The sequence below is a fragment of the Hoplias malabaricus genome, chromosome 6 (assembly GCF_029633855.1).
Source record: "Hoplias malabaricus isolate fHopMal1 chromosome 6, fHopMal1.hap1, whole genome shotgun sequence".
In the NCBI taxonomy this organism is placed as follows: domain Eukaryota; kingdom Metazoa; phylum Chordata; class Actinopteri; order Characiformes; family Erythrinidae; genus Hoplias; species Hoplias malabaricus.
Window position 1 is genome coordinate 49,917,909 of NC_089805.1, and position 11,719 is coordinate 49,929,627.

Genomic DNA, 11,719 nt, shown 5'->3' on the forward strand with positions numbered 1-11,719 from the left:
CCTGTTTCTCTCTCTATTTAAGCCTCACTCACTCACCAGTCATTGCCGAGTATTGCGTGATTTAGTTCCGAATACACAGCGTTCTCTACTTACCTGTCTGTCTTGAATTCCAGTTATTTACCTTATGCTTGTCTTTCGGTTTTCGTCCTTGTCCTGCCCCTTTGGATTTGTTTGCTCTCCGGTTCAAGAACTCTGCCTGGCTTTTCGACTACTCTTGTGGATTATCTTTGAAGTACTGTTTGTTTCCGGTATTCGACCCTTCTGTCTGGCTTTTCGACTACTCTGTTGGATTATCTCTGAGGTACTGTTTGTATCTGGCATTCGACCCTTGTTTGTTGTTGTTAACCCTTCGTGGATTGTTGTCAATAAACTTTTTATACTGTTAACCGCAAGTGTCTGCCTTCTGTCCAGTCGTGACAAGACCCACTGGAGCTGGACAGACTAACGGACTACTTAGATAACACACTTCGATCAACTTTAGATAGTGTAGCACCACTTAAGCATAAAAAGCTACGACAGAAAAAACTCGCTCCCTGGTATAATGAAGAAACACTCACCTTAAAACAAACCGTAAGGAAATTAGAGCGGAAATGGTGGTCGACTAAATTGGAAGTGTTTCACTGTGCCTGGAAAGACAGCCTTATCCAATATAGAAGGGCACTCGTCAATGCACGCTCAGCACATCTGTCCTCACTGATTGAAAATAATAAAGACAATCCTAGAGCACTCTTTAATGTAATCTCTAAACTTACAAACAATCGGGCAGCTACTGATCCACAGATCCCAGCCATTCACACCAGCAATGCTTTTATTGACTTTTTTAACAATAAGATTGAAAATAGTAGACAAACAATAAATACAATATTACAAAATCCAGCCTGTCTGTCATCTGGTGTGGATGATATAGAACAAAACATAGAAGAAAGACTAGAGGACTTTGACCCACTACCACAGCTAGAACTGGAGAAAATCATCTACTCGTCAAATTGTACAACCTGCACACTTGATGCAATATCAACAAAACTATTTAAAGAAGTATTACCAGTCATAATAAATCCCCTTTTAACAATCATAAATTCGTCCCTTAGACTGGGTCACATACCCAAAGCATTTCAACCCCTGATCAAGAAATCGAATCTTGATACTAGTGTACTATCCAATTACAGACCCGTCTCTAACCTTCCCTTCATATCTAAGATCTTAGAAAAAGTTGTGGCCCAACAACTTAGGTCACACTTGCATAAGAATAACATATATGAAAAATTTCAATCTGGTTTTAGGCCACACTATAGCACCGAAATGGCTTTAGTTAAGATAACAAACGACCTTCTTCTTGCCTCTGATCGAGGCTGCGTATCCATGCTAGTTCTACTAGACCTTAGTGCAGCTTTCGATACAATTGATCATACTATTCTGGTAGAAAGATTAAAAAACATGGTTGGAATAACAGGAACAGCCCTATCATGGTTTAAGTCTTACCTCACAAATCGCTATCAGTTTGTAAAAGTAAATAACATTTCTTCTATTCATACAAAAATGAGATTTGGAGCTTCCCAAGGCTCCATTTTAGGACCTTTACTATTCATATTATACATGCTGCCACTGGGCAGAGTTATTAGCAGGCATGGCATTATCTTCCACAGTTACGCAGATGACACACAGTTACACATATCAGCCAAACCAGATGACAAACCTACACTAAAGAACATGGAGGACTGTGTTAAAGAAGTGAAGCATTGGATGTCATACAATTTCCTTCTGCTAAACAGCGACAAAACCGAGGTTCTCCTTTTAGGTCCAAAACCTGCTATAAATAAGGTATCAGACTTAATACATAATTTTGACTTCCCTGTTCTCCCTAGCTCATCAGCTAAAAATCTGAGTGTTATACTTGACTCAGATCTCTCATTTGATCAGCATATAGGTAACATTACAAGAACAGCTTTCCTACATCTTCGAAACCTCGCTAAGTTAAGAAAGTCTTTATCCCTCCCAGATGCGGAAAAATTAGTTCATGCTTTTATTTCATCAAGATTAGATTATTGCAATGCACTTTTATCAGGATGCTCCAGCAGAAACTTGAGTAAACTCCAGCTAATTCAAAATGTTGCAGCCAGGGTCCTCACTAAAACTAGAAAATTTGATCATAACAGCCCAGTCTTATCGGCCCTTCACTGGCTTCCAGTTAAATTCCGTATTGATTACAAAATTCTTTTACTCACGTATAAATCCCTACACGGTCTTGCCCCTGAATACTTGCAAGACCTCATCACGCACTATGAACCACCAAGATTACTCAGATCTCAGGGCGCCGGCCTCTTACTAGTACCCAGAATTCATAAGACTTCAGCGGGGGGAGGGAAAGCCTTCTACAAAGCCCCTCAGCTCTGGAACAATCTTCCAGCTAGTGTTCGGGACGCAGACACAGTCACTATGTTTAAGTCTAGGCTAAAAACACACTTGTTCAGTTTAGCCTTTGGCAACTAACCTCTGTCTAGTTTAAGGTTATCGTTTCAGGAACTCATGGACATGGAGAATCAGGGTAAACCTGGATGATGTGCTCACAATTTCTCTTGTTTGGAGCGGAAGGATGTCTTTGCCTGAGCTTCTTCTGGTTTCCCTCCTCCCAGTCTGTTACAGTCAGATCCGTCACTACACTAATGAAAATATTTACATGCTCTTATTCTCTGCTGCACTCAACCAAACTAACTGCTTCCCTTTACTGTTTTCTGAGAAAATGGTGGCCCACTGATGGAAGATTGTTTGCTGGATTCTCCTGCGGCCCAGACCAGACCAGACCAGCTGCTTACCTTATTATTATTATTATGTAGCATAATGTCACTTCATTGGTGATCATTTAAAATTCAATCTATAGTTTGATCAGAGGAGGATGGGTCCCCTTTGTGAGTCTTGGTTCCTCCCAAGGTTTCTTCCTCCAGCCTCGAGGGAGTTTTTCCTTGCCACTGTCGCCTTCGGGTTGCTTGCATTGGGCTTTGATTTAAATGTTCTGTTTTGAAACTGTGAAGCTGCTTTGTGACAACGTCAGTTGTAAAAGGCGCTATACAAATACATTTTGATTTGATTTGATTCAATTCTCTTACAGTGAGCTTTGGAGAACAAGGACATAAACAAAACATAGCCATGTGCTAAAAGCACATGGCCAGGGACAACAGACATGACAGGACGAAGGGTCACCCAACGTTTTTTCTAACATTGTGCCACAGTGAACTGAAACCTAGATTACAAACCCCGAGAAATGCTATTTATTTTACAGAGAAAGCATGCCCCCTCATTTCCCTTTTTTTTTCCCCAACCAAAAAAATGTATTCATCATTTTATTGTCTTCCGTTTGACCATGAATAGCCATTCCAAATCTTTCCTTGTTTTATATTTACAATATATATGGCTTATTTTGTATTATATAAGAAAATATTTCATGAGAAATGACTGTTTAGCCATGTATTCTACAGATGTTTTTTCAAGGGTTCTTAAAAGAAAAAGGTTCTATAATATTTTTTATATTATAAGTCTTTATTATAAGCTGTTATTATAACTATACCAGAATATTTTTTGGTGCTATAGAACCCTTTTCAAACATATTTATATACCTACAGCACATATGTGATCATGCTGAAGAATAATAATAATAATACTCGCTGATTACAGAGTGGCACCAGGTGTCTTCAATATTGAACCTTTTCATAATATTCTAATTTTGTGAGATTCTGAATTTGGGGTTTTCATTAGCTGTCAGTTACAGTGCCCTCCATAATTATTGGCACCCCTGGTTAAGAAGCATTCTTTGGCTTCTAATAAATTCTTTAAAAAATAATATAGGACAACAACGCAAAAAAGAGAAAAATCTAAGCTTTAAGTCAAATGCCTTTATTTGGTGGAAAATAATAACACATTAAGAAATAAATCTTTTGAATGAAATCATGTGTGCCACAGTTATTGATACTTTGTACAACCTCCTTTTGCCAACAAGACAGCATTTAATCTTCTCCTATAACTATTCACAAGATGGGAGAATACAAAAAGAGGGATCTTCGACCATTCCTCTTTGTACAAGCTCTCTAAATCATCCAGAGTCCTGGGTCTTCTCCTACGCTCTCTCCTCTTCAGCTTACTCCACAGGGTTTCTATTGGGTTGAGGTCTGGGGACTGAGATGGCCATGAGAGGAGCTTGATTTTGTGCCTTGTGAACCATTTTTGAGTAGATTTGGCCACATGTTTAGGGTCATTATCTTGCTGAAAGACCCAGTGGCGACCCATCTTCAGCTTTCCGTTAGAGGCCACCAGTTTCTGATTCAAAATGTCCTGATGTTTCAAAGAGTTCATGATCCCATGTGTCCTTACAATGTTCCCAGGTCCTTTGGAGGAGAAACAGGCCCACAACATCACCGATCGTCCCCCATACTTAACAGTAGGCATGAGGTGTATTTCTGCGTACTCATCCTTGGTGTTACGTCAAACCCACTTAGAGTGTTTGTTACCAAAAAGCTCTATCTTTGGTCTCATCTGACCAAAGCACACAGTCCCAGTATAATCCCAGTACCGCTGGCAAACTCCACCCGTTTACGCTTATAACTCAGAAAAGGCTTTCTCCATGCATGCCACCCAAACAGCTTGTTGGCATGCAGATAGCACCTGATGGTTGTTTGGGAGACCTCGTAACCCCAAGATGCTACCATTTGATTCAATTCTCTTACAGTGAGCTTTGAAGAACTTTTTACTTCTCTTACCATCCTTCTCACGGTGTCTGGTGGCAAGATACACTTGCGTCCTCTTCCAGGTCATTTTATGGAAAATAATTATTTCTTAGTCAGGATTTTCTCTTTATTCTTTTTTTTTTCACTTGAGTTGAAGGTTGCTTTTAATCATTTGTTTTCAGAGTGAGATTATGCTTCTGCAATAAAAAAATAATTCATTTTAAGACTTTTAACACATTTTAACTAGGGTTGCCAATAATTATGGAGGGTGCTGTATAATCATCAAATTAAAAGAAATAAACACTTGAAATATATCAATCTGTGTGTAATGAATGAGTATAATATACAAGTTTCACTTTTTGAATGGAATTACTGAAATAAATCAACTTTTTTATTTGTAGTAAACTCATCCCTTAGCCTGGGCCATGTACCCAAAGCTTTTAAACTAGCAGTTATTAAACCTCTGATCTAATTTAATAAGCTAGCACATGTCTAATTACAGGCCTATTTCTAATCTGCCATTTCTATCCAAGATCTTAGAAAAAGTTCATATCTACATAAGAATCATATATATGAAAAATTCCAATCAGGATTCAGGCCACATCATAGCACTGAGACAGCTCTAGTCAAGATAGCAAACAAATCCTTCTTGCCTCTGATCAAGGCCACATTTCCCTGTTGGTGCTCCTTGACCTTCGATACGATAGACTACAATATTCTATTAGAAAGGTTAGAAAACCTTACAGGGAATTACAGGGACAGCCCTATCATGGTTCAAATCTTACTTAACAGAATGTTATCAATTTGTAAAAGTAAACAATTTATCTTCCAATTTGGAATTCTGCAAGGCTCTATTTTAGGACCATTATTATTTACATTATACATGTTACCGCTAGGCACAGTTATAAGAAACCATGACATTAACTTTCACTGTTACGCAGAAGACACACAATTGTATATTTCAGCCAAGCCCAATGACAAACACAGATTAAAAAAATAGAGGACTGTGTAAAAGACGTGAAAGGCCAGAGGGAGTTTTTCTTGCCACTGTAACCCTGGCCTCGCTCACGTGAGGATTTTTACATTCTTTATATTGTTTACATTTTTACATGTCATGTCAAAACTTTGTCTTTACTGGAATGCTGCGAAGCTGCTTTGTGAAAACATCAGTTATAAGAAACGCTATAAAAATAAATTTGATTTGATTTGACCCTTTACTGACACCGGGGGGTTTGTAATCACATTAGATCAGTTTCCAGTGCAAACCGACTAGAGAGCAGCAAATAGTGCAGAAACATCTACTGAATTTTATGAAACGTGTTTTTTGATCACAATCGTGAACGTTGCCTTCAAGTCTCTGTCTAGGGCTGTGGAACAGGCAGCAGTTACACAGCTCTTTTAGCCCTTTTTCATTCATTCATTTTCTGTAAGTGCTTATCCAGTTCAGGGTCACGGTGGGTCACATTTTCTTCTGTTTATGTTTCGGTTTGAAAACCTCAGCTCTTGCAAAGCAAAACACGTTCATTTATAAACATATTTTTAATTGTCTGGCGTCCTTTATTTAAATGCTGTGACACAATAATTTTGTCTGTTTTTATGCAGTGCTTTTCTACCATTGAGCAGCTGTGTGGTCTGCTGTCTTCTTAGAATTGACAGAATTGTCTACAGAGTGTTATCACTGGTCTAAATATCAGTGAAAGGTTTCAGAACATCTTATTTCTCTCAGCACCTCTTTCATCCTCACCCACATGCAGTCATGGGTGCATTTTTTTTTCACTCTATCGTAATGTAAAACATACACATATAATTACAACACTGCAGAATTACTGAGGACTATTTATTCAGTAATTTTCAGTATTTTAGTGAAATTTTATTATGCAGCACTTTGTTAATTTTCTTATTAACTTCCTGTGTACATGTACCATATCACTGTGAAAGTGTGTGTGTTTGTAGAACCGTGATCTAATTCTTTACCGTAATCTCTTGTTCTTTACAATGTTCCTTTTAACCTAAGCACTTAAAACCTGATGAGCATTTCAGTATAATTAAACTAGACAGTGTTGGTACTTAGCATCATGTTACCTGAGTTTGCACCTCACATAGTCAAAAGAACTCTTGAACCACCGTGGCTAGAGCTGCCCTAATGGAGTCGCTCCAAACACAGCCCCAGAAACACACACAAACGGAGCATGTTCCTGTTTTATTTCCAGTTATTTATTTATATGAAATTAATTATTTATATGAAGTTAATTTACTGCTCAAATCCACATTTTGTTCATTAAATACCAATGATTCAAAATGCAAACATGGAAAAGCATGGCAAACCTGCTTTAATATCGAGTCATAAGTTCAAAATCTAGCTCAGGTTTTCTCTTAAAGAGGAACACGGAGTCAGTCAGAGCATAATGACTGTCAAAATACTAACAACTGATGGCATTACAGAAACAGAATAACTCTCCATCTGTCAGTTCTACCCGTAAACAATAGACGCTATGACATTCACTGTGTTTCTCCTGGAAACTGCTACATTGTCTGATTGCGTGTCAAATGTGTGTGTTTTTGGTGACATACTCTCTACAGGTGAAAGACTGATATTTACTGTGTGGTAGACAAGAAAACAAGAGTTCATGACAGACTTGGTGCAGTAACAGTGTTTATTACAGTGCACTCTCTGAATTAAAGGTACAGTACAGGTCTAAGATTTAAAGAATGTCAGAGCCCAGAGGGAGGATGAATGAGGTGCTGAGAGAAATAAGACGTTCTGAAACCTTTCACTGATGTTGAGACCAGTGATAACACTCTGTAGTCAGTTCTGTGCTAAATGTAAATAAAAAAACAGAACACAATGATGAGAAAATCATTTAAACCCTATATTTAATAGAAAATAAAATAAATACAATATTTCACACATTGAGAAATGTCATTGTTTTATTTTTTTAAACATTTGCCTATTTTTAATTTGTTACCAGAAACACGCTACAAAAAGGTTGTTATGGGGAACAAAAGACTGGTAAAGCTGTGTAATGCTAAAACAAATTAGGTTAAATGTCAACAGGTCAGAGATGTGACTGCACTGTAAGCCCAGAGAAGTTGATTGTACTTAAAGAGTTTGAAAGTGATTGCCTTAAAATATTTAAGTAACGAATACTGGAGAAAATTAATTGATTTGAGTAATATTAACTTAAAATACAAATGAATTTGAAGTGAAGATTTGAGTTGAATATAGAAAAATCTGAATAGTTTATACTGAAAATCTGCTGTATAAACAACAAAACTGGCAGGTTCATTCAGATAAACATCTTACATTTTCTGTAATTAAAATATTAAGTTTAAAAAAACTTATTTAAGCAAGTTTTTTTTAAATAATGACCTGTATATAACATTTTCAAAAATGAATTTGAAGTGCATTAAAAATGTTTTATTTAAAATTACATCACAGAAACAAACAGTATTTTGCATAAAATAACTGTAACCAAATCTAAAATTTGTATGAAATAAACACAATTTAAATATCTACAATTATAATAAAAGAACTTACAATTATGTTCCCGAACTAAAGGGAAGTGAGCATATATCTTTGAGAGTACTATTACAGTGACAGCAAAAGTTAGCACCATGTTGAGTTTACTGACAGTGCAGCAGCAGAGCAGTCTAAAAGTGATACAAAATAAAACAAGCACTTTGCGTGCACTTTTGCAATGTTCCGAAATATTTCGTACACAACAAGAACATTCTTCAGCTTTTGAAACTTGGGTGTATCTCATGATCTATATGTCAGAACAAACAAAGGGCACCTTGCCTGAGGTAGGTTGGTAAGTTCATCCATTTCAAGACTGCCTTCTAGGATGATCCTGACACTTGAAGGGTTCAGTAGAGGTGATGCCTGGTTTTGGACCAATGACCTGGAAATCTGCATCATCCAGATTCTATAGAGAGCTGAGAGACAAAAAACAGTGTTGAGTGTCAATTACAATTTGTCTAAATATAGACAGAAAGACAGAGGTCTATAGATAAATAGTTAGCTGTAGAGGAACAGATAGATAGACAGGTGTAGCTAGACAGTCAGGTGTAAAGAAACAGACAGATAAAGAAAAGATACTCACAGAGCTACTTATGAAGAACTTAGAGCCTTGAGGAGACTTCCAATGATGTGTCTATGGCTGTTAGCTCAGGGTTCTGGAAGAGCGTGACATGCATGAGATAATTTGGGTTTTATTTCTCCAGGTTTTAAGAAATTTGTCTCGGACATTTTTGCCTTAAGTTATGGTCATATTTCAATATTTTTTCACAAACAGTATAATGTACAAAGTTTAAATAATTTAATATTAATTGTAATGTTCCTGATGCTACCAAGGACAAGGCTCAATCCTTGTGCTCTCTTCACACAGAGAAAAGGACAGTATTTGCATTTCCAATAGCTTTATCTGTGAGGCTGGTAATGTCTGATATTAACTCTGAGGCCCAGAACATTTAACGAAGTAAAGGAAACTGTTAACCTCAGCCAAACCACTAGGACCAGCACAGATTAAGAATATAAAAGTTAATTTGTCTAGTTAGAAAACTGTGTTTGGTTTACAGTTGAACACAAACCACCTTTACACTTTGTAATGACTCTAAAATTCACACACTGTAATTAATTTTCTAACATAAGATAAGCATAAAATCATTTTTCTTTTCAGTCACTTACTTATGGAAAACAACTCACCAATTTCCAGAATGTGAAAAAGAGCTTGAGGAAAAAAAAGTCAGCTGTAATTTGTGACTGTAATTAGCTCTTCTCTGAAGAAAAGAAGAAATGAAAACTATGTCCTAAAAAGGTATTTGCCCAAGGAAAAAAGTAAAATGCAGAAAACACCAAATCTTATCGTGTAAAAATGAGAAAAAGGCTTCCAAACTTGTACAGGGTCTTCCACAAAACAATCCAAGACTAGGCTCATTGGAACTGACCAATGAAATTCTGGCAAAGTGCTATAGGGTGTGGTCCCGGCTACAAATTGATATTTTAAGTTCGTTCAAATTAAAAATATTAGTGCACTCAGTTATTCTCTCAAAATAGGAGCACATACTAAAACATTTTATGTAATGCAATAAAATATTTTCTTTTACGTAGTGGTTACTCAAACTGTTTCCATAGAAACAAACTACGGGTTAATAGTGTGGGTTTAAAAAGAGCGTCTCAGAGAGGCAGAGTCTTGCTGGGCTTTTCCTCCACTGTAGTTTCCTGAAGCTGTTCCTTTCTTTCCACTCTGTGGTCCATCAGTGTCCCTGAGATTACACATTCACTTTTTTATTTTTTATTACCATCCACCGAATATTATAAATATAATTTTATATAAATTCAATGATAACATGTATATATTTAAACATTACTTTAAAATGGATCATTTCAATCTATTCACAAGCTCAGGACAATGTAAATTAGTCTCATCAGCAAACTACACTCACTCACACACACACACACACACACAGACAGAGCAGAGGTTTTAAAGGTGTTTTTTCCTCTGAAAATTAAAATAAAGAAATCTTTTCTGCAGAGAAATTGTTTAAAACGAATAATTCAAGTATTTTTCCAAACATCTGGAGGAACAGGTTTCACAGGAAAATGAGGCAAGACTCTTATTATTGCCTCAGGGTGTGGTTTAATTTCTGATTGGTTCCTGTGCTGAGAGATGAAGGTGACAGTGATGAAGATGCAGGTAGAAATACAGCAGCTTTACAGCAGTTTGAACTCACTCTCAGAACCCCACTCCACTCACTCAGAGGTGTCACTTCTCCTGAAAGACTCTCCTCAGCACCATGGCGTCTCGCTTCTGTCTCCTGCTCGTTGTTGTCTTGTTCGCGATCGCAGAGTCTGCTCCAACAACTCCACAACTTGGAGGATGGTCAGAGTGGAAGAACGCTGACAACAGCGTGAATGAGATCTGCAGGAAGGTGAATGTTTTTCTTCTCTGTAATTTATTCTTCTGTAAGTGCTCCGTCCTGCTCAGGGTCAGAATTAAAACCCACTGCTGTGTTCCAGTGTGTTATTCATTTCACTGACGGAAAACTGTTGATACCTTGTGTCTAATCTGGGTCTAAACTGATAACACTTCTTCTAAAGCTCATGAGAGTTTATAAACAGCTTACAGCACAATATCTGGTTGTTTATAAACTGTTGTAATTGCATGAAAAACCTTCTTAATGCACAGTTCATAAGCTGGATTAGGTCAAAACAGTTCCACATAGACCCCTCCAGCCCACACTTGGCATTGAGAACAGTGACTTTAAGCTGAAGCTGTATCATCATCATCATCAGTACTATTATTATAGTGAAGGTGGTCTGTTAGTATTATTATTATTAAAAGTGAAGACAGTCTGTGGAGATATTATTCTGAGTTACTGTTGTTTGTGCTGTAGTTGTAAAATGTTTTTTTATTATTTCAGCTACAGCCTGAAGTCCAAAAGCAGCTTGGAGAGGAGTTTTCTCGTTTCGAGGCTCTGACGTACCAAACCCAAGTTGCTGGAGGAGTGAACTACAGAATCAAGGTACATTTAACTTTTTATACGTGATTATGGTTTGTCTGTTGGTAATAAATGTGTAATCCCCAGAAAAACATGAACAAGCTGAAAGGAGGTTCTAGATAAAGGTTCTAGTTAAGATTGTGCTGTTTTAGTGGGAATAATAAAGTTATGTTTAAGAGACACAAACCCAAACTGAACATGAACACAAACGCCCCCTTGTGGAAGCTTTACATTACACTGTAACCCAGACTGTAGTTACCCCAGCTGCTGCTGTACTCACTTTAGGGTGAATCCCATTCCCCATCCCCCACTCCCCCTTGTTTCTGAGTGTCCTCTCTCCCCTTGGGGTTGAGTTACAGGGTGCAGTGGTTAAATCTCCCCCTACGACGACCCTTCAAGACCCTGATACGTCATCAGAACAGAGCAGCGCTTCATTCCCAGGCGACTAGCACCGCTCTGTAGCAGCTCTGCACCAGTCTGCAGTGATATCAGAGGAGCTGCTGGAC